The following is a 25,112-nucleotide window of genomic DNA, read 5'->3' on the forward strand; positions in this document are numbered from 1 at the left end:
GAAAGTGAAATCACGAAAGAATAAATCAATTGCAATAATTAGATGCATATAGATCTATGTTATAACCTTCTTAGGAGAGAGTAGATATGAAAATGTAATAGAGAAATATATTTTTAGATAAATAAAGATAATATAATAATATTTGTGCACATACAAATATATTTGGAATCATTCTTTATATAAATGGTCTGATAAATTTCCTTTGTGTCTTTCGATTCTCAATTGTACTTGCTAATTTCTCAAAATATTCATTTTGTATTTTGGAGAAATTTATGTGCATAAGATTTGTGGAAACTTCAACTTCCTTAGGTACACCTGTGACAAAAGATAAATATAATATTAATCACAAAAAATAATAAAATCACTATAAAATTAAATCAATTATGAGAACATACATTTGTAATTATTCAAAGAAATCTGATGAGCATTACCTACAATTTTTCATCCATGGTGGGTACATCTATTTCAAAAGATAAATATAACATTAATCATAAATAATAATAAAATAATTTAAAAATAAACTAACCATGAACAACATATATTTATAATTAATCAAAAAAATCTGATGAACATTACCTACAATCTTCTTATTCATGATGAATATATCTGTAACAAAAAATAGATATAATGTTAATCATAAATAACAATAAAATAATTAAAAAACTAAGTATCAATATACTTTGATAGTTATTCAAAGAAATTTGATGAGCACTATTACCTAAAATATTTTTATCCATTATAGAAATTCTTTATGACAAAAAATGTATATTAAAATATAATTTGTAAAAATTTATTAATTTTATATACTAATAACATGGTAGTATTTTGAATAAAACTAACACGACCCGAACTAGGGCCTTGTCAAAATGGGCATCTCAACTTCAACCAGGACCGGAGACCACCCCCGATACTCAAACCAACTAACCAACATATACCCTGAGTCGGATGAATTCCGAACATATAACGAGATAACGTATTTAACAATGTGATGACTTTGGGATAAGTCTATATCCGAGACCAACCCAACCAAGTCAATCCATCCAATAACTTAACCAAACAAACAAAAATAATAACCCCAATACATATACATATATAAATCATAACCATTCCATACTCAAGTCCACATTTGTCCATACAAAGCCTCTAAATCAAATCAAAGAATATCTAATCGGGACATGCCCCCGACCATAGTCAAAAACAAAGTCTAAGAAAGACAATAATAGGTAAAGTGATCCATAACATGAAATGGATGCTTTTCGAACTATGGGAGCTTACCACTTAAACCCAACACTGACTGTCCCATATTCGATCAATGAGCAGGAGGAGGAGTATGGCCAGTTCCCACATCGCATAAGGATACATCGCCCGAAGACGGGTTAGTGGGTGAATGCTAACATACACTCAGGATAAGAATAAAATAATTCGAACCTTCAAAATCAAGTAAGCAACCATATGCATACACATCCATATATATATATATATATATATATATATATATATATATATAAATATATTCCACGCTGGGAAAGGGAGCCGGATTTAACATTCCTTTACAACCATTAACCTGGGTATGTATAGCTTAAATATCCTAGAACCACCCATGGGATATATAGGTCCAGTGTTACCCCCTGAACGAGCTCGATGCGTGTAGTGGCACGAACCAGAGATAACATAGGAGTAGGGGACTCCCACATACCCTTCACTCTCCATGATACATATAAATAAGTGTAACTTAGGGGATTCCCGTGTACACCATAAGTATCATATATGGTCGTCATAACCAATCCTCATGTTGGCATACATGAGTTTCCAGTGTCCGTTTATTGGACTCATACCTTCACAGTTAGCTATCGTACCCCGCCATTATTGCCCAATTAAAACTATTAACATACAACCAAACCACCATTTCATTTATTAGTAACCAAGGCTATAAGTAGTGGTATCGTCATACCAACTATAGCTTGCCAGCAATGTGCTTATCCAACCTTTTTTTTAAAGAAAAGTAATTCCCATGTACCCATAGATTACATTATTAAGTTTGCTTGGGGGATTCCCATGTACCCTGCAAATAGTTCATTAATATGCTTACTTAGTGGATTACCTTGTACCCCACAAATCTTTCAATAAAACCATAACCATGATCACCAAGACCTTACCATTTAACCATATAAAACTATCCAAACCAATTAGGGTTCTATTACCAAGTTATACCATGTAAAGTTCTCAATAAAAGTTCAACAATGTAACAAAAGCATTCTCATAGACATTTTATCAAACATGTTGAGGTCATATAGTTTCCAAAATCAAAACCAAGTACCAATTAACCATTCCCATTCAACCATATATGAAAACTAGCATTAAAATATGAAAATATATATATATAATTAAGACATAGGAAAACCAGAACCAACCATTATACCCAAACCCCACAACATATATTTAAAAAATCCAAAACCATACCATAATTATGCCATGAAAACCATAAATTAAATCATGTCTTTAGTTGAACTAACAATGAAGGAGGATTAACATGCCTTATTTACTAAGATTTCGGAGAGAAAATTTACTCTTGAGCCTCTAGATGGGCACATTGTAGCAAACCCTAGCCAACCTTCTTGAGAGAGTTTACAGAGGATCTTAAAGAGTGTTTTATATTTCCAAAGTGAGTTATGGGAAGTTACCAAGGGTTATATAACATGGGGACATAAGGATTTTGGAGTGGGAAATGTCCAGACTACCCTCAGCTTAAAAGCTGAAAACTTACCCACTAGAGGGTACGACTCTTTCTCTTAAACCGTACCCTAGGTTAAGAGTGGTACCCTAGTCTCATACCCTAGCAGCACCTTGGACCTCCATACTACCCAACATATAACCACATATTCCCAACTCGTATCCTAACATACGAGTAGTACCCTTGGAACCATACCTTGGTCAGAAGCCGCTAGATTAAACAATAGACATCATATGGTTTGGCAAGATACCACTCTTAACCTATCATACAACCAGTAAGATACTTACTCGTACCTTAGACAGAATACAACCAAAACTCACTGACTATCATATGAGAAGAGGGACACCAAATCATATCCTAGCATATACGAGTACCTATGAATCGTATGTTGTCCAGAATATTCAAAACTCAATAAATTTTGCAAGGCCAAAGTTTAAGGTGTTATATTCTCCCCCACTTAGGATCATTCATCCTCAAATGAAGGGTAAAGGCAAGCACAAACATGAGTTAACACCTTAATACCTATCAAACATCCCTTCAATTAAGCTAGAAAACAAAGACGTGATGAAAAATACGTACTTTATGCATGAATTACCAAACCGAAGAAACAATGCGAATACTTGGATTCCATGTCCTATTCCTCATCCCAATTGGCTTTCTCAAACTTTTGGTTCTGCCATAGAACCTTCACCGAACCATGCCTTTTGCTCACAACAGACAAACTTACCAACCCAAGATCCTCACCAAAATATCCTTAAAGGACAAGAGTCTAAGATACCAATACCACCTAAATAAAATAACCAACGAAGGATCACCCCTAACTTACATCAATACAAATACATGAAATACCGAATGAATGGAACTCCACTTAGAAGACAACTCTAATTCAACTTACAAATCCCCATAGGCACATCACTATGAGAGCCTGAGTCTATCCATACACTAATTCCATATTTAATCCTATTTAGATCTAAAAGGAGTTAACTTAGGCCACAGGCTCTATTCCATATATCTATCCAAAACGCTACTCTTCCCCATCACTGCAGCCAAGCATCATGCCCCATCAAGATTCTTAAGTACCCAACACAATAATGGGTATGTCTATCAACCACAACATTCTAGCCTACCTATTATAAACTCGCAGTATGACCTACCCTTTCAAAGATTTAGTAACCTCTATCATTTCCATAAATATTCTTCAACACATATACCCCTCATAAATATCCCCTATGACAACAGCCTTACCTCACCATCTCTTTTTTCTTTATAACTTTAATGCTAATAGTCACCCCAGAATCTCCCCCACTAAGGACTTTCACTCTACCTCATTTCAAAATATCACCTCACTTTCATATCACTACCACCCTAACGTAAGAAGGGTCATTAAGAAACTAGAGCACAAGTATCAAAAATGAGGGAGTTACTTCCAAATTACAACTTCTAGTTACTGTACTACCTAAGGCAAGACAAGAAAAATGAGACACGGTACCATAGGCACAAGGTACTTCATAGAAACCAACTAGGTCACAAATAAAGATTCATCCCGATACAACACACCATAGTAGGAGTCCATAGAACTGGACACCAAAAGAAACACGACTACAAATATCATAGGTAATGTAACATAAGGTCAAGATTCGTGTCTAGGGAACAAAGCAAATGCAAAATGCGAACCTTAGACATAAGCGTGATTAGATTATGTGCAACAATAGGAGAGTGCCCACTTAACCGAGATAGGAAGGAATCATTAAAATAGGATTATTTGCACTCCAACCTTCCCTTGAAGTCCATTGCTAAAAAAAATTAAGATTAACCCTAAACCATCATATTATTACACCTATAAGCACAATTCTCCTGTCTAATGGTTATCACCAAGGTCGTACACTAGGGATGCTTTGTAACGCCCCGATCCTGTACCTCGAATGCTACACGGTACTCATAATCTCAAAGGACCACAAGCTAACCCATGATTGGCACCTGCTGCAATAATTGAATAATAATATTGTAATATGCGGAAATTAGGCAAAAAACATGTCATAAGGTTCAATACTATAATAAATCTAAATATAGTATAACAAATATCAAATTTGATATATCAGTATAAAAATACTCTAGTCTGAAAAAGCCCCAAACTAACTCTGAACTACTGAAATAAACTAAACTACTGAAATAAACATCATTTCCTTGAACTAAGAGGGCTCACCACTCACTCTGTCAATTGAATATCTAAACTACTAAGTATGATCGGGAGCCTACGCATCTGAACCTATGATATAAAACATCATAGCGCAAGAGAAAAATATGCGTCAGTACTTTGAATAAACTGGTATGCAAAGTGAGGTAGGCTGAAATGCATGGGTTCATATGCATGAACAAAACTGACTGAATGACATGAATATAACTGAATGGGAGTACATGCATAAATACGTATACTATAACTGAGATTATGATAACACTGGATATTGAGTTTTGAATTACTGATTTACTGATATCTGAGTGTACTGATACTGTGTAGCTAATAACTGAGTGACTGTATTTGACAGTCTTGATCCTATGGAACTATACTGAGTTTCGTATTGAACTAAGTTCTATTCTGAGACTGGAACTAAAACTGAGACATTTGGAGGTAATCATCTTACCGGCATGCCCCTTTTTAAATTGATTAGGGTCTAACCTGGAACCACAGTTGGAAGGATATCAGTATCGTACCACGAGAAAAGACAACTCTAAGTTAACCCTCTCTAATAAGAACCTCTTTTGTCAACTCTCACTGGTAGGAAAACTCGTACAAGATGTATCAACCCTAGTCTGGCAGGAATATATCTCAACCTACGTTGGCTACGTAGTTCAGTATGCAAGGATTGCTACTGAGGGTCAAACCCTCTGCTAGCAGAAATGCCCCTATCCCTAGGTTAACTCGATGCTGAATCCTACTCTCATCTGAATAGACACTGAACTGATTTCTAGTTTATACTTGGCTTGACTGAACTGTTACGGATTATACTTTCTAATTAAACTGAACTGAGTTCACTGAGTTTTTCCTGAGTTTTGTAACTGACTAAGAGTACTACTAATTGTGACATGACTGATACTATACTATGATTGACTATGGCTCTAGGTAATCAGCTAAATTATCAGGTATTAAATACCCCCAGGACTCGATAACATAAATTATAAGACATGGCACAATCTTGAAATATGATAAATAACTACTTGATCATTATTCATTCACTGGGACATTCTACCAAACACTTGTATGACATAAACTTGAATACATGCTAACATGATATAATTTCATTATTCAATTCTCATGAACAACTCATCAAACACTTAGAAGGCATTGTATATGCACATAGTACTAATCAACACATGAGCATCACAATTTTAAATCCCTAACATGAATTCACATGATACTACATACATAATAGTTGTTTTTACATAAATCTTGCACTTAATCATGGAATAGAAATCCAATCAGCACTATAATCATGAATACACTTGAATCCAAATCATAGAAAGCATAAAATCAAGCTGCTTGAAGTTTAAAAGAGTTTTTTGGACTCCAAAGATGGAAGGAACCCTTGGATGAACACTTGACATACCTTGGTTGATAAATTCTTAAAGATTAGTGGTGGAATCTTGAGCCTTGAATTTAAAATTCAATCACCTAGGGTTTTTTTTGTTCTTGAGCAATTTGTGAAATAATATGTGTAGGTTGCAAATAGAAGGCTAAATTTTATGTTTTTGGGGACTGAAGGGTGTGGTAAAAGACCCAAATACCCCTAAGAATGCAGCTTTTTAATGATTAAAAACTGAACTATCGATGCATAGATCGATGCACCGCATCGTTGGCATCGATGTAAAGCCAACGTGCCGCATCGAGTCCACGTTGGTTCACTGTAATCTACCACTGAGAGACAACAAAAATATTAATAAATGCTATGGACAATGCGCCGCATCGAGATCGTGTTGATACACTATTTTGAGTTCCCAGACATATGCCAAAAAAAGTCCAAAAAATCCAAAACTCATTCAGGAACACCTACTGACATTACTAATCATGAATCAATCTAAAGATCAATTTTTTAAGGTCATAAGAATCGTGAAATAGAGTTTTCAACTTATGAAGGCCAAATTTATACTAAGTCTGAATACTTAGCTAGAATTTTCTAAGTCTGGGACCCCTTAGCAAGCTTAAAAGACTGAGTTGAGCTTAGATTTTGTGGGTTCTTAAAATATCTTGACCTTGAGAACATTCGTCCTTGAATGATACTGATTAAACTAATAGACTAGATTTAGACACTGGAAATGCACAACTAAATCATGATTTCATGACTAAAATTACTGATATACTGAATTATCATACTGAACATGTATATCTGATGCATGAGTGTATAGCTTAACATGATTCATGAATGCATGACTAGGATTACTGATAAGCTGAGCTTATTTACTGGACATGTATGTTTGATGCATGAGCATATGACTGAACTGATTCGTGAATGCATGACAGAGTATGCAATATTAATTGATACCAAGTTGGTAGCTCTATCTGAACATGAGATTGAGTAAATTCAAAAGAAAACTATTACCTTGAGCTGATTCTGAATTTATGGAGAAAAGGTGAGAATATTTGGTCTGCATAGCTGCCTCTACTTCCTAAGAGTCTCCCTCAATGGACTAATTTCGCCATATAACTTTGACTAGGGAGACTTCTTTGTTCCTCAGTCTACGAATCTGATAATCAAGGATTTCGATTTAGATCTCTTCATAAGAGAGGCTGTTATGAATATCTATGTCCTGTATAGGGACTATGACTGCTAGGTCACCTATGCACTTCTCTAGCAAGGAGACATGGAACACTGGATGAACTGAAGCTAAGTCTGAAGGCAACTCAAGGTCATAAGCTGCCTTTCTGAAATGGCTAAGAATTCGGTAAGGATAGGCATATTAGGGACTAAAATTCCCCTTATTTCCAACCTCTTTACTCCTTTTATAGGAGAGCTTTTCAAGAATACAAAATCACTGATCCCTAACTCAAGATCATTTACTGAATACACATGAATAGGAAAAAAGAACATAACTGAGCCTGAAACGTGATACAGGAACTGATTATCATGAATGAAACTGAACCCCTAAATACATAGCTTACGGATGAAATTGGAACTTGAGGGTCCACCTATGAGTACCCACTGCAACAAATTGGATTCATTACGTGAAGAGAAGATGGAAGGTTTAGGTCATGAAAGCTCGAGGATTATAGTGCATCTCCCCCTTGGGACATTATGTCCCCTGCAGAATGTTGGCTTGGCTGAGATACTGAGGAAAAATTGAGATGATGTACAGGGCACCTATGAATTGAATCGTGACTATATATCAGGGTTTTAAAATCGAGGAATGACACCTTAATTGAGCTGAACTCACAACCGCATGGTTGCTTGATCTTGGAATGGTTACCTTTATCTGACTTTGGATAGTAAGACTAGATGGAAGGATGGTAAACCTAACCATACGAATATTATCCGCCTAACTACTAAAATGAATTATTAGTTTTGTCGACTAACTTATGTTGAAAACTTATATTCGACTGGAGCCTTTATTTGACACTCTTTCTATAGAGTTCTAGTCACTTTAAGGAGCAAGGAGTTTTGGCATGGCTGAATAAAAAAGATGAATAAGAAAATCATATCCTGGCTAAAATTCTGTAATATGAGTCGGGGCCCACGAAACATCATCTAAGATGAAGTGACTAAGCCTTATGCACTGCAACTTTAAATTTTCAAGCTTAGACTTATCCCTTTAATACTCTCTCAACTATACTCTTTACCTTAGTACAGCACATTACCTGAAATTACTAAAAATATTCACATGGGTGTTGAGCACAAGTGCATAAACTTACTAACTTATTTGATTATCTGAATGGCTGATAGCTGAATACTTGGTCATGTAATATTGAATTGTGCTTAGCCTAACTAACTAGACTAGAACTGTAGAGTATCATGCATATGAGGTGAGGATTGGATGGGTAACATGAGGTAACTGAGCATGAATTCGTGAAAACTGTATTATTTGAGAAGGCAAAACCAATCATATAACATGACTCTGAAATAGTCTATAAATTGGGGTACTGAAATACTGATAACTGAATAACTAATAACTATACGCTATGGTCAATCCAATCTAAAACTGAACTGAGTTACTGATTTGATTACTGGACTGGGATTGGGACCAAGACTGTAACTAAGACTGCAACTGAGACTGTACTAGAACTGAATACTGGGTTCTAATAACTCTACCTACTGAGGTTTGATTTACATTTAGCCACTTACACATCAATAGGACATTCGAGTCTATCTTCATAACTACAGTGTCATGTAAAACTAGCATCCAATAATCTTTCTTAACATGAAATATTTACTCTCACCCTTCTAAGAAACTTCTCATAACTACAAGGAGAGTCCACTAAAGGTTTAAAACATGAGGACCTGATATATGAATGAATACTATACCAAAATCGACACTTAAATGAGGTCTGAGCAATAAAATATCAACACCATGGATTTATCAAAAGATCTAAATTAAGGATATATATGAAGAAATCTGAATTTAGTCAATCACTAGGAGTATAGCATGGGTCATGGGAACTGAGCATATTGTATAGCATGACATGGGTACCTGAGTCATGAGCTGTATGACCTAAGTCTGGAGTTTCTGTATTCATGGAACATGATTCATAATACTAAGTGAACTAGAACTCCTTATACTAGGAACTGTAAGCGTACATGATTGCTAACGTGCACGAGTATGGGCTATGATCATAGAGCTAACATGTAAGACATGAAAAGATATTATGATAACTGATGGGTTTTGAGAGTTTGGAATATGATTCTGAGATGATCTGCGTGATCATTCTCGCTACGGAAATAGACAAGAATGTCATCTATGAAGACTATAACGAATATATCCAAGTACTGTTTGAACACACGGTTCATCAAGTCTATGAAAACCGTTGGGGCATTAGTAAGACCAAATGACATGACTAAGAATTTCAAGTGACCATACCAAGTTTTAAAAGCTATTTTCAAAATTTCCCATTCCCTGACTCTGATCTGATGATAGCCTGATCTAAGGTCTATCTTAGATAAGTAACTGGCACCCTGAAGTTGGTCAAACACGTCATCAATTCTGGGAAGTGGATACTTATTTCTTGACCGTGACTTTATTTAGCTGGCAGTAGACTATATACATTCTAAAAGAATCATTTTTCTTACACCCAAATAGAACTAGTGCAACCCACGGGGACGTACTGAGTCTGATAAATCCCTTATCTAGGAGATCTTTTAACTGTTCTTTTAATTCTTTGAGTTCTGCTGGAGCCATTTTGTATGGAGGAATAGATATGGGCTGAGTATCTGAAAGAAGGTCTATTCCAAAGTTAATTTCCTTTTCGAGAGGAACTCCAGGAAGATCTTCGGAAAACACGTCTGAGAATTCACATACTACTGACACTAATTCAAGATTAGGAGTTTTTGAACTAGAGTCCTGGACTCGAACGAGATGGTAGACATATCCCTTAGATATCATTTTTCTTGCCCTTAGGTAAGAAATAAGCTGACCCTTAAGTGTTGAATTACTACCCCTCCACTCAAGGATGGGTTCATTTGAAAACTAAAATTGGACAATTCTATTTTTGCAGTCTTGATCCCATAGAACTGAATTGAGTTCTATTCTGGCACTGAAACTGAAACTGAGACATTGGGAGGTAATCATCTAACCGACATACTTGTTTTTGAATAGATTAGGGTCTAACTTGAAATCCCAATTGGAAAGGTGTCAGTACCGTACCACAAGTAAATACAACTATGAGTTAACCCTTTCTGACAGGAAGCTCTTTCATCAACCCTCATTGGCAGGAAAACTCGTACGAGATGTACCAACCCTAGTCTAGCAGGAATATATCTCAACTTACGCTAGCTATGTAGTTCAATAATGTAGGGATTGCCCCCATCCCTGGGTTAACTCGATGCTGATCCTACTCCCATCTGAATAGACACTGAACTGATTATTAGTTCATACTAGGCTTGACTAAACTGTTACTGATTATACTATCTACTGAAATAATCATCATGTACTCGAACTAAGAAGGCTCACCACTAACTCTGTCAGCTGAATATCTAAACTGCTAAGTATGATCAGGAGCCCACGCATTTGAACCTATGTTATAAAACATCATAGCGCAAGAGAAAAATATGTATTAGTACTTTGAATATACTGGTATGCAAAGTGAGGTAGGCTGAAATACATGGGTTCATATGCATGAACAACACTGACTGAATAACTTGAATACAACTGAATGGGAGTACATGCATAAATACGTATAGTGTAACTGAGATTGTGATAACACTGGATACTGAGTTCTGAATTACTGATTTACTGATATTTGAGTGTACTGATACTTTGTAGCTGATAACTGAGTGACTGTATCTAACAGTATTGATCCTGTGGATCTATACTGAGTTCCGTACTAAATTGAATAACTGTATCTGCCAGTCTTGATCTTGTAAAACTGAACTGAGTTCTATTCTGAGACTGGAACTGAAACTATGACTGTGGGAGGTAATCATCTAACTGACATGCCCTTTCTGAATAGATTGAGGTCAAACCTATAACCTCAGTTAGAAGGGTGTCAGTACCGTACCATGGGTAAAGACAACTGTGAGTTAACCCTCTTTAACAGGAAGCTCTTTCGTCAACCCTTGCTATTAGGAAAACTCATACGAGATGTATTAGCCCTAGTCTGGCAGGAAGATATCTCAAACTATGCTGGCTAAGTAGTTCAGTAATGCAGGGATTGCTACTAAGGGTCAAATTCTCTGCTGGCAGAAATGCCCCCATAGCTGGGTTAACTCGGTGCAGAATCCTATTCCTATTTGAATAGACACTGAACTGATTCCTAGTTCATACTAGGCTTGACTGAACTATTACTAATTATACTGTCTAACTGAACTTAACTGAGTTCACTGAGTTCTTCCTAATTTCTATAATTGACTGAGAGTACTACTGATCATGACATGACTGATACTATCCTATGACTGACCATAGCTCTAGGTAATCAGCTAAATTATCGGGTATTAAGTACCCCCAGGACTCGATAGCATAAATTATAAGACATGGCGCAATCTTGAAACATGATAAATAACTACTTGATCATCATTCATTCATTGGGACATTCTAGCAAACCCTTGCATGACATGATCTTGAATACATGCTAACATGATATGATTTCATTATTTAATTCTCATGAACAACTTATCAAACACTTGGGAGGCATTGTGTATGCACATAGTACTAATAAACACATGAACATTACAATTTCAAGGCCCTATCATGAATTCACATGATACTACATACATAATAGTTGTTTTTACATAAATCTTGCACTTAATCATGGAATAGAAACCTAATCAAAATTATAATCATGAATACACTTGAATCCTAATCATGGAAAGCATGGATTCAAGCTACTTAAAGTTTAAAAGAGTTTCTTGGACTCTAAGAATGGAAGGAACCCTTGGATTAACACATGACGTACCTTGGTTGCTAAATTCTTAAGATTAATGGTGGAATTTTGAGCCTTGAATTTAAAATTCAATTACCTAGGGTTTTTTTGTTCTTGAGAAATTTGTGAAATAATGAGTGTATATTTCAAATAGAAGGCTAAATTTCATGTTTTGGGGGGCTGAAGGGCGTGGGAAAAGACCTAAATACCCATAAGGACGCAGCTTTTTAATGACTAAAAACTGAACTGACGACGCACAGATCGACGTTGAGATCTCATTGATACACTGTTTTGGGTTCCCAGACATGTGTCAAACGAGGTCCAGAAAATTAGAAACTTGTTCGGGAACACCTACTAACATTCTTGTTCGTGAATCAATCTAAAGATCGATACTTTAAGGCTATAAGAGTCGAGAAATAAAGTTTCCAACTTACAAAGGCTAAAATAATACTAAGTCTGAATACTTAGCTAGAATTTTCTAAGTCTTGGATCCCTTAGCAAGCTTAAAAGACTGAATTGAGCTTAGGATTTTGCGGGGTCTTACATGCTTAGTTCTCTAATACCTACAACTTCATCCATCCAAATGCTACCTAGAGTCCATCATAGTCATACAAACTTCCATGCTCTAACCCATCCAATGACTTAACCCCCAATCCACGAGTTCAACTTGAACCCCCGGCCTATATGTCACAATTTTTCCCACTTCTATATTTCCCCAAGTGATCAACCTCACCCGTTCCGAACATCTCATCCAACCTACCAAATTTACGTCCATAATTCTCTCATTGCTATCCCGAAGCTAACATACTTCTTTCATTACAAAAAATGCCTAAATTTCCAACTCAATGTCTATCAGTTATCATGCACTACTAACAAAGTACCCCATATAGAAAAATACATACTTGGTCCACCCCACAAGGAGGACACCCTAAAGTCCTTATTCACCCACCGACAACCTATACCTTCCTAGAGGAAACCATCCCTATTATTCATGAAAGAACGAAAGCACCCTACGGAGAAATACTAGGACGGATAAATCCTTTTTTATAAGGGGTCCTTTAGCTGTCCCTTAAGCTCCCTTAACTCAACCGAAGACATTCTATAAAGAAGGGATAGAAATTGGACAAGTATCCCAAACCAAATCAATCCCAACTTCAATCTCCCTATTAGAAGGACAATATGAGGTTCATCAGGAAAGACCTCAGAAAACTCATTCACATCCGAAACTGAATGTAAAGAAGGAACTTTCGAGTTAGAATCTTTAACCTAGAACAAATGATAATAATAGAGACACCGCCTTTGGAGATTAGTTTTTGAGCTCTAAGATACGACATAAACTTCCCCTTAAGAGCTAAGGAACCACCCTCTCACTAAATAACTAACTCACCAAGGAGATTAAAGACAACTTTATGGGTCCGACAGTCTAATGATGCACAGCACGAGTGCAACCAATCCAACCCCAGAATAACATCAAAATCCACCATATCCATTGAAGTCTCCTTATTACCAATAGATACCACACACACGCTATAGACTCACTTAGCAATTACAGAGTCATCTACCGGTGTAGAAAATAAAAAAAGAATCCAAAATAACCTTGGAACCAAAACCAAAATACACAGCCACAAATGGGGTCACATGAGAGAGAGTAGACCCCAAACTAAGTAACCAATAAACATAACGGGAAAAGAGTTTTCAATATTAGTGTCATCATCAGAAGATGCCTCGAACTCCTGAGGGATAGTAAGGTCATTGAGATGATCCTGACCAGTGTAGGAGCTAAAAGCAGCATCCCTCGATGTAAGAGCTAGAGAAGTGGTAACTGGTATCCTATTTGCCCAAACGACAATCCTTATGGGACACTTCCATTGCATTTGGCCCAACTGTCCACAACTAAAACACCTATTCCTTCTTCGGGGAAGTAACCATGGTGCGATCGACTATAAAATCTATAAGGAGGGTAGGATGGTATGAATTGGGCCCTACTATTTTGAGATTGGGCACCTTTTGCCCTAGAAGCATTACCACCCTGAAAACGTCTATCTCCCAACGAATATGGGTAGGGAGCATTAGCTATGGAATAGGAGTTAGGACTCACCACTCACCCAACTCTTCCTATTAGACCACTTACAACCATTCTGCAGGCCTCCTTTTGTTAAAAAAAATTGAGACCTCTTACTCTACCTATTTCCTGACTTTTCCTTATTTCTTCGTACCAATAGGAATGGACTGGCGTGATAGATTTGTCACTATCTGGGTCAATAAATGAATAGAATATCGAAACTCAGCATTGGTAACCTCTCCTTGAGGTAACTAAACATGAATGCCACCTTTCGGAGTAGGGTCAGTGAAGACCATTGGAACTCCATAAGAAAAATCAAAAACTATGACCCTTGACCGGGTCTGTGCCTCATGAGTTGGACAAGACCCATCCATGTCGTCCTCGAGTGGGACAAGTGAGTTTTCACGAACTTTAGATCATTGAGAGAGCAAGATCTGAAAAGTGAACCAAAGAAGATTTAGGGAGGAGTTCAAGACCTTAGACTTTATAGACCAAAAGTAGAACAACAAGAAAGTGAAACATTCCAAGATGCCTCATAGCCTCATAATTATAAGTGTGGTGCACAACACACCCATAAGAAATACTCTACTCGACACGGCTTTATGGATATCCCATGACACCGAAACCTATGCTCTAATACCAACTTAACACAACCCGAATAGGGCCTTGTCGAAATGGGCCTCTCATGTCCAACCAGGATCAGAGACCACCCCCGATAACCAACCAACATATACCCTAAGTCGGATTAATTCCAAACATACAACGAGATAACATATTTAACAATGTGATGACTTTGGGATAAGTCTATATCCGAGAATAACCCAACCAAGTCAATTCATCTAATAACATAACCAACCAAACCAATATTAACCCCAATAGATATACATATATAAATCATAACCATTCCATACCTAAGTCCACAGTTATTCATACAAACCCTCTAAACTAAACCAAAGAATATCTAGTCGGGACATTCCCCCGACCATAGCCAAAAACCAAAGTCTAAGAGAAGACATTAATATGTAAAGTGATCCATAACATGAAATGGATGCCTTCCTAACTATAAAAGCTCACCACTTCAATCCAACTATCCCCGAATTCAATCAATGAGCAGAAGGAGTAGTATGGTCAATTCCTGCATTGTGTGGGGATACGACGCTCGAAGATGAGCTAAAGGGTGAACGCTAGCATGCACTCAGGATAAGGATAAAATAATACCAACCTTTAATGGTAAGTAAGAAACCATATGCATACACATCCATACACACACACATATATATAATCTATACTATGAAAAGGAATGGGTTTAGCTTGCCTTTAAAACCATTAACCTGGGTATATGTAGCTTAACCATCCTAGAACCACTCACGGGATATATTGGTCTAGTGTTACCCCCTGAACGGTCCCCGACGCATGTAACTGTACAAATCAGAGATACCATAGGAGTAGGGGATTCTCGTGTACCCTTCGCTCTCCATGATACTTATATATAAATGTAACGTAGGGGATTCTCGTGTACCCCATAAGTATCAAATATGGTGATCATGACTAATCCTCATGTCGGCAAACATGAGTTTCCAGTGTTCATCCATTGGACTTATACCTTCACGGTTAGCAATCGCACCCTTCTATTATTGCCCAATTAAAACTATTAACACATAACCAAACCACCATTGCATTTATTATTACCCAAGGTTATAAGTAGTGGTATCCTCATACCAACTATAGCTTGCAAGCAATGTCCTTAGCCAACCTTTTTTAAAATAAAAGGGATTCTCATGTACCCATAGATTATATTATTAAGTTTGCTAGGGGATTCCCATATACCCCGCAAATAGTTCATTAATATACTTGCTTGTGGGATTCCCTTGTACCCCACAAGGATTTCAATTAAACCATATCTATGACCACCAATACCTTACCATTTAACCATTTAAAACCATCCAAACCGATTAGGGTTCCATTACCAAGTTATACAATGTAAAGTTTTCAATAAAAGTTCAATAATGTAACAAAATCATTTTCGTAGACATTTTATCAAATATGTTGAGGTCATATAGTTTCCAAAACCAAAACCAAGTACCAATTAACCATTCACATGCAACCATATGTTCAAACCACCATTAAAACATGAAAACAAATATAATTAAGATATGGAAAAACCATAACCAACTATTATAACCAAAACCCTCAACATATATTTGAAAACCCCAAAATCATACCACAATTATGCCATGAAAAATATACATTAAATCATGCCTTTACTAGAACTAACAATGAGGGAGGAGTAACATATCTTATTTATGAAGATTCTGGAGATAAACTTGACTCATGAGCCTCTAGATAGGCACCTTGTAGCAAACCCTAGCCAACCTTCTTGAGAGAGTTTAGAGAGGATCTTAAGAGTGTTTTATCTTTCCAAAGTAAGTTATAAGAGGTCACCAAGGGTTATATAACGTGCGTACATAAGGGTTTTAGGGTAGAAAATGTTCAGGCTACCCTCAGCTTAAAAGTTAAAAACTTACCTGCAGGAGGGTACGACCCATCCCCCTAAACTGTATCCTAAGGTACGAGTGGTACCCTAGTCTCATACCTTAGCACCACCTTGGACCTCCATACTTCCCAACATACGACTACACATGCCCAACTCATATGCTAACATATGAGTAGTACTCTTGGAATCGTACCTTGGTCAGAACCCACTAGATTAGACAATAGGCATCATGCGGTTTGGAAAGATACCACTCTTAACCTATCACACAATCAGTAAGATGATTTCTCGTACCTTGGACAGAATGCAACTGAAACTCGCTATCAAATGAGAAGAGGGACACCAAACCGTACGCTAGCATACTACTAGTACCCATGAATCTTATGTTGTCCAGAATGTCCAAAACTCAAGAAATTTTGCAAGGCCAAAGTTGAGTGTTTCAAAAATGAATAAGGAATGACATAAATATGTCTTTGTTAGTATTAAACATGAGAACAAAAAATTTATCATTGCTACATTGAATGTATAAACAAAAATAGCTAAGCACATAAACAATAGAAAATTTGAAAGATATAAGATAAATAAAAATTTGTAAGTGATTTAACAATAGAAAAATAAGAAGAAAGCTTACACTGATATATGTGTCACTAAGGGTATATGTTAGAGATTACACAATTAAAATCTTATCATCTTCATACATGTTTCCTTTTCTTCTAAATCTTATCATCTTCCTAAATTAAAAAATAATCAATTCTTCTATAATATTATTAAAATTTTTATTATTATTATTAAAACTATTATTATTATTTCCTTTATGGTTGCTACTTTAAATTTATGTTTTAAATCTTTATCTTTCAATTATTATTTTTATTTTTGTGTTTGATCAAAACAATAACTGCTTCTCTAAATGTATTTTTAAATTTGAGAACTCCACCAATCCTTATTTTATGGCAACAACAAATCCTGGAAAATAATAGAATTGACGCCTAATAATTTATTTTTAAAAAATAAGTTTATTTAAAATTGGATAACTAAATAGTAGATAAAAGAGGAACAACTGTTTAGGAGAACTCACAATCAAACAAAGAACTTTCAAATAAGGTCAAAAAAAAGAAAAAAAATATGTATTTTATAGCTAAAATAGGGGAGCTAGTTTGTTATTTTTTTTTTCAAAATCGTGTATAAGGAGTCTTTTTTGTTCTTTTTTAATTTACTATTCTTATGATTTTTTCGTTTTTTCCTTTTCCTTTCTAATAAAGATAAAAGTAAAAAAACATGTAAAGATAAAATAAACTTTTATTCTTATTTTTTATGAATGTTATTTTTCCAAAAAAAAATCCAAATAAATTATTGTATAGTTTAATATTTTTGGTGAAGTTATCTTATTGTTTACTAATTTTAATACATAAATGTATTTATTTGTAATTATTGTGATATTAATTTGTTAGAAAAGATAGGATTTTAAAATATCATAATTATCTCATAATTTATACTTTTGGGTTTGAAAAAATTTATCTTAAATTAAAATGAGATTGATATGATTGAGAGATATTCTTATCAATTCAAATTTAAAAATACAGATGTATCTCATTTCTCTTAAAGTACACTATCCGTTTTGTATAAGACACATTCAAATTTAACATATATTAATCTCTTAAACAAATTTAGTCTATCTAAAATTGGGTTACAGGGAGAGGAGTATTTTTTTTGCTTTGGGCGTACGATAACAGGGCTGCTAACGTATGCTGGTAGAGAAAATGGTTCGTCGATCTGCAACATTGCCATCACCGATCATCATCACACCAGTGAGTAGTATACAACAACAACTAGGCCCGTTAACATTTGGGAACTTTCTTCCTTGCTTGTTTCAGTCTATCAGCAAGGAAACTAAGCTTGAGAAGTCGAGGTTGATGAAACATGACCCAGTTGGGAAGAGGATCTCAAGGCGGCCGGAGGATTCACAATTCCCCGAAGGTTATAATTTTCTAAAGTGGGAACCTCATCCCAAGATTCACCAGTTCAAGCTGAAGTGAAAACAGAAGAGGTAAAGGAATCGGGGAAAACCACAAATCAAAGGTCACAAATGGGAAAGGCTCTTGCTTATATACCGTCAATAATGAAGGGAGAGAAGTTGATAGTTCAGCTAGAGAAAGATGATATACTGGTCCAGGCCAACCATTGGAGCATAGCATTGATCGGATGTGTATTGAGGGAGTCTCCATTTTTCAAAATAATGGAAAATTACATAGCTCATGTGTGGAATTTTGTATCCAAACTAAAGGTACTATATCACGATGATGGATATTACATTTTCAAATTTGCTACACTAGTGGATAGGGATATAGTGCTGCAACCAGGCCCTTATACATATAGGAACAGGCCACTGATCCAAAGGAATTGGACGCTCGATTTTGAATTCAATCCAGACTACCTGAATAAGGTGCCCTTGTGGGTAAAGTTCTCTAGCCTACCTCTAGTGTTTTGGTTGATGGAATCACTGAGCAAACTTACAAGTGTTGTGGGGAAGCCGATGTACACAGATAAGTATACTACTGAGATGGAACGAACATCATACGTGAGGGTATTAGTGAATAATGACATTAAACACACATTACCTACGTAGGTGGAACTCAGCACACTAATAGGGACCATACAGAAAGCCATTACATATGCTTGGATTCCAAAATTTTATAGTGACTATAACAGATTTGGACATATTGTTGATAAATGTCCATATAAGAAGAAACCTGAGAAAGAAGAGCAGGACAACCCTCCCCTACAACAGGGGAGAAGGAGTAGGAACTGCAGACGTAGGAGAGTGATTCAGCAATGGGAAGTTAAAGAAGATGATAAGGCCAATCTTAAGCAGACTAAAGACCCAGAACCAATTATGAATAAGAACCAAATGGTAAAGCAATATGATTCTTCTCAGCATATAGCGAAAAATTATAAGCAAGCTAACCAGGAATTTTCTAATCCAAGTGTGGTTGAAAATGTAGTGAAAAGTTCAAGTAGAGAAAAGGAAATAGTAGGGGAGCAAGCTGAGACTAGTGCTCGAGAGTGATTCAGCAATGGGAAGTTAAAGAAACTGATAAGGCCAATCTTGAGCAGACTAAAGACCCAGAACCAATTATGAATAAGAACCAAATGGTAAAGAAGTCTGATTCTTCTCAGTATATAGCGGAAAATTATGAGCATGCTAACCAGGAATTTCCTAATCCAACTATGGCTGAAAATGTAGTGAAAAGTTCAAGTAGAGGAAAGGAAATAGTACGGGAGCAAGCTGAGACTAGTACTCGAGGTAGGTATCATTTCCAACCCCCATAATTGTGTGCTCCTAGAATATTAAAGAGCTTAATAAGCCCTTCAAACATAAAGAGTTGAAACTCTTTCTAAGAAAGAATAAAGTGGAGATTATGGGAATAATTGAAATTAGAGTGAGAAGTCACAATGCTACAAAAGTTAAAACTAACATGGCTACAGATTGGAATGCCCAGTATAATTATAATCATGCTACAAATGAGAGGATTTGGATTATCTAGGAAAAGCACATTCAGTTACAGATTTTACAAATGGGGGCTCAATTTATGCACTATAAGGCAATCAATACTAACACCCAGTTCTCATGTATGCTGACTATAGTGTATGCCAGTAATGAATTAGTGGAAATATAGGATTTGTGGAAAGAACTCATAGCCATGGGATGTCAGATAAATACTGAGTGGATGGTTTACGGAGATATTAATAATGTGCTGCACTCGGGAGACAGAATTGGTACCCAGTCACTCAGGCTGAAGTGCAGGGCTTCCAGTGTATGGTAGAAGTAAATCAATTCACTCCTTATAGAAGCACAAGATGTCACTTCACATGGTGTAATAAGCAGGCAGCACACACCATAGTTTATAATAAGATTACTGGGTTTTGGGGAACTACTAGTGGTTATAGAATCAGGGGCATATTAAGGCTAACTACATGGTACTATGGGTGTCAGATCACACTCCAATAGTGATCAATTGCAACACAAAAATACCCAAATACCTACATCCAAAACCTTTTAAACTATACTCTATAGTGATAAGCCATCCTGAGTTCAAAAGTGAGGTGCAAAAGGCTTGGACTAAGAGAGTAAATGGTGATCCAATGTAGATCATTTGGAACAAGCTGAAGGCAGTAAAGATTGCTATAAAGGATTTAAACAACCACCTTGCAGTATACCAGCAATATTTAGAAAATGCCAGGAAAACATTAGAAGTGGTGCAGGCAAGAAATATAGTGAGCCATGCTAATGATCAATTATATGAACAAGAAAACAAAGAACTGGCAGAAATGGAGAAATGGAGCAGAGTAGAAGAACAGGTGATGAGACAAAAAGCCAGAGCTTCTTGGATACAGAGTGGTGATTCTAATACAAGATATTTCTATGCATAGTGGAAAATAAGATCAAGTATCAACACTATTACTTCTGTACACAAACAGATTGGGGTTAAGCTAACTGTACCTGGATATATAGAGGCTGAGTTTATTACATTCTTCTCTAATGGGGCAAGAAAGAGAGATGCACTCTTTCCCAAATGCTGAGGTAGTTCAAAAGGAATACCGTCTAACTAGGGAGCAGCAGATGTGCTTGATCCAACAGGTAACAGTTGAGGAGGTAAAGGTTGAAATCAAGAAGATTCCAAAGGATAAATCACCTGGAGTTGATGGCTTTCCCATGAAATTTTTCACTACTTGGTTGGATGAGGTACAAACTGACCTTTTGAATATTGTATTTAAATTCTTCAATAGTAGTGTAATGGATAAAAGAATCCATTGTACTGGTGTAACTTTGATCCCTAAAGTACCTTCTCCTACTGATGTAAACGATTATAGACCTATTGCATGTTGCATAACTGCGTATAAGATAATTACTAAGGTGATTACCAAAAGATTAAAGAGCGTTATTGGAGACCTAATAGGGGATGCACAATCAGCCTTTATAGAAGGAAGATGCATTACAGATAACATTATTTTTTCTCATGAATTGTTTAAGGGCTACAACAGAAAAGGCATATCTCCAAGGTGTATCCTCGAAGTGGATATCAAAAAAGCTTATGATTCACTAGACTGGTCTTTCTTAAGAAGATTATTAATAGAGATGGGATTTCCTAGCAAATTTTTAGGTTGGATTATGACATGTATATCCATTGTTTCTTATTTCTTAACTATTAATAATGGCCTAACTGAGTCATTACAAGGCAAGAGAGGTATAAGGCAATGTGACCCAATATCACCTTACCTGTTTGTACTTGCTATGGAATACTTGAACAGGTTACTGAAGAAGCTGGACAGGAATAAGAATTTCCAATTCCACCCAAGATGCAAGAAAATGAGGGCTATACATGTATGATTTGCAGATGATTTGCTGATATTTTGCAAAGCAAATATAGGGTCCATCGGACTCCTTAACCAGACATTTAGGAAGTTTTCTTAAGTGTTAGGATTGCAGGTGAATGTACACAAGAGCTCTTTATTCCTGGCTGGTATTTCAGAAAGCTTGAAGCAAGAAATTCTGAGGAGACAGTTATAGTGTTGGACCATTCCCATTCAAGTACTTGGGTGTACCTATTGCTGCCAGGAAGTTGTCCATTGCTCTTTATTGTCCATTGGTTGATAAGATAACAGCAAAGATCACCTGCTGGTCTGCTAGGTTGTTACGCTATGCAGGAAGGCTTCAATTAATCAAAGTAGTGATATTTGGTATGTAGGCATATTAGGCACAGGTGTTTTTGATCCCCAAGAAAGTACTAAAGGGTATTGAAACTATATGCAGAACCTTCTTGTGGACGGACAAGAATGAAATTTCAAAAAAAAAAACTTGTCACTTGGGAAAGAGTGTGTCTACCACAGAGTGTAAGAGGACTGGATGTAATCAACTTCTACCTATGGAGCAAGGCTGCAATAGCAAAACATTTATGGGTAGTAGTAATAAAAAGAGACTGTCTGTGGATAAAATGGATCCACGCCTTTTATATAAAATAGCAGGAATTGAAACAAATCCCTCTACCCAAGAATGTCTCTTGGGTAATTAGAAAGATTTTGAACACCAGGAAACTGATAATGGAGACACAACATTTGCAAAGACACATGCTGGACAGGTTAAAGCTATTGCAAAAAGGAGAGAAATTCAGCATAAAAAAATTATACTTATTGTAGATACCTCAACACCCCAGAGTGTCATGAAAGAAGTTGATCTTACAACCTCACATACAACTAAGTCACAAATTCAATATCTGGCTAGCTCTACAACACAAATTGGCAACAGTGGAGATATTACTGAAGATTGGCATACAAGTCCCTAAATCATGTGTATTTTGTGATGCAGCAGATGAACTATTTGATCATTTATTCTTTGAATGTAACGTCACTAAGGGCATTTGGAGAAGATTACTTAATTGGTTGGGACAAGCTAGAACAATTGGCAGCTGGAATGCAGAGGTACAATGGTTGATGACAGGGCTGAAGAATGAAGCAGGGTACAGAGAAGTAGTAGCAGCAGTATTTAGCATGATGATGTACTTCATCTGGACAATCAAGAATCACCTCAGATTTCAAAAGAGACCTTATTCTAGTAATAAAATTTATAGAAATATAGCACTGCATATACATACAAAAGAAAACTTTGTAATTAAGCAGCACAAGCACTTACAGAAGCTGAATACTTATCCTTGATGTACTTATAGATAGCCAGGAAATGTATGTATGTGAGTAGAAGTAGGAGATGAGAGGTGATTGGTCAGCAATCACCTGATTTTGTAATGAACATTTTGGTGAAATGAAAAATTCCATTTACCAAAAATCTCTTAAACAAAAGATCTCCATACATAGGAAACTTATTAAAAATATATTATTTTAAAATTCAAATATATCTTCTCTCTGATAAAAATACTCACCATTTTATAGTTAGAATTTATTTAGGACTCTTTCAATTATCAATTATGAGTTTATAGTTTTTAAGCTAATGAAAAGTTTTATTAAAGTGTTAATACTACTACTATAAATTACTAATGCATCTACTACAACTATACATACTACGTACTACTATTATTTATTTTTGTATATTATTATTATTATTATTATTGTTGTTGTTGTTGTTGTTACCATTTCAACTATGTTGTTTTCAAATTAAATCACTACAACTTGTGTGCTACTACCACTATTATTTATTAATTATTATTGTTATTATTTAAATAATACATATATATATATATATATATATATATATATATATATATATATATATATAAAGAGATAAGTTTGAAATAGTAAGAGTGTATTAGAACTCTTCAATTATGGGTTTCTATATATTAAGATAATGATTTTTTTTAAATAATGTATTTCAAATTTAAATACTTAGTCTTCTTATTAAAAAATTTTATTACAGTAGTTTTAAATTTGTCTTAAAATTGTCACTTGATTTATTTTTGTGCTGCCACTTGGCTTTTTTATATGCTTTTGGTTTTGCTTATATATATAAATTTGTGTATACACATTTTATTTAGTTATTTAATGATAAGGGTAATATCGGAAGAACACAATAAAATTCCTTTGACTTCATAAAAGTGACAACTAAATTGAAACAAATATATTTAGAAATGGGGTCAACTATTTTGAAACGGGGAAATAACATATAAAGAAAAGACAATTATTGTTTTCATGTTTTTTACCTTAGCATTAACTACTTACTCTCCAAATCATTTTCGAAGATATTGAATAATAATTGATGTGGACATTATGATAAAATTCTATAGCATTCGATATTTCTTAAGAGACATGCAAAGTTCAAAGTAGACAGGTAAAAGTGAACGAATGACTTTTTTTTTAATAATTTAAAATGTTAATCACTCTTCAATATCTATTCTCTTTTTGATCTCTTTTCAATAAATAAATAAATAAAATTAAGTCTATGCAATCACAATATTAAAGATGTGTACATGCTCTTGTCTTAGATTTTCTATACTAATTTACTCTAAAATGAGAGTATAATTTACTTTACCTTTTCGTGTTTGGTTAAACCTATCGTAGGTTGTCAATGTATAGCTTTATCGGTGCAGTTTACGGGAATTACTTTATGTTGGTAAAAGTTAGTTTTATATATATATATATACATACATATATATATATATATATATGCATGTGTGTGTGTGTTTATGTGGCATGTCTTATAGGCCAAGAAAAATATTTTTCCTATCGTAGGTTGTCAATGTATAGCTTTATCGGTGCAGTTTACGGG

At 35.4% G+C, this 25,112-nt stretch overlaps 1 long non-coding RNA gene across 1 annotated transcript; it reads right to left on the bottom strand.

Moving 5' to 3' along the window:
• Positions 1-98: 98 nt before the first annotated feature.
• Positions 99-23,654, bottom strand: LOC107877172. Its single transcript, XR_001676215.2, has 4 exons — positions 23,529-23,654; positions 577-606; positions 432-460; positions 99-315 (listed from the first exon to the last, which is right to left on the bottom strand). It is a non-coding gene; the product is annotated as an uncharacterized LOC107877172 (long non-coding RNA).
• Positions 23,655-25,112: the final 1,458 nt, after the last annotated feature.

This window comes from Capsicum annuum, chromosome 7, assembly GCF_002878395.1.
Source record: "Capsicum annuum cultivar UCD-10X-F1 chromosome 7, UCD10Xv1.1, whole genome shotgun sequence".
Taxonomy (NCBI): domain Eukaryota; kingdom Viridiplantae; phylum Streptophyta; class Magnoliopsida; order Solanales; family Solanaceae; genus Capsicum; species Capsicum annuum.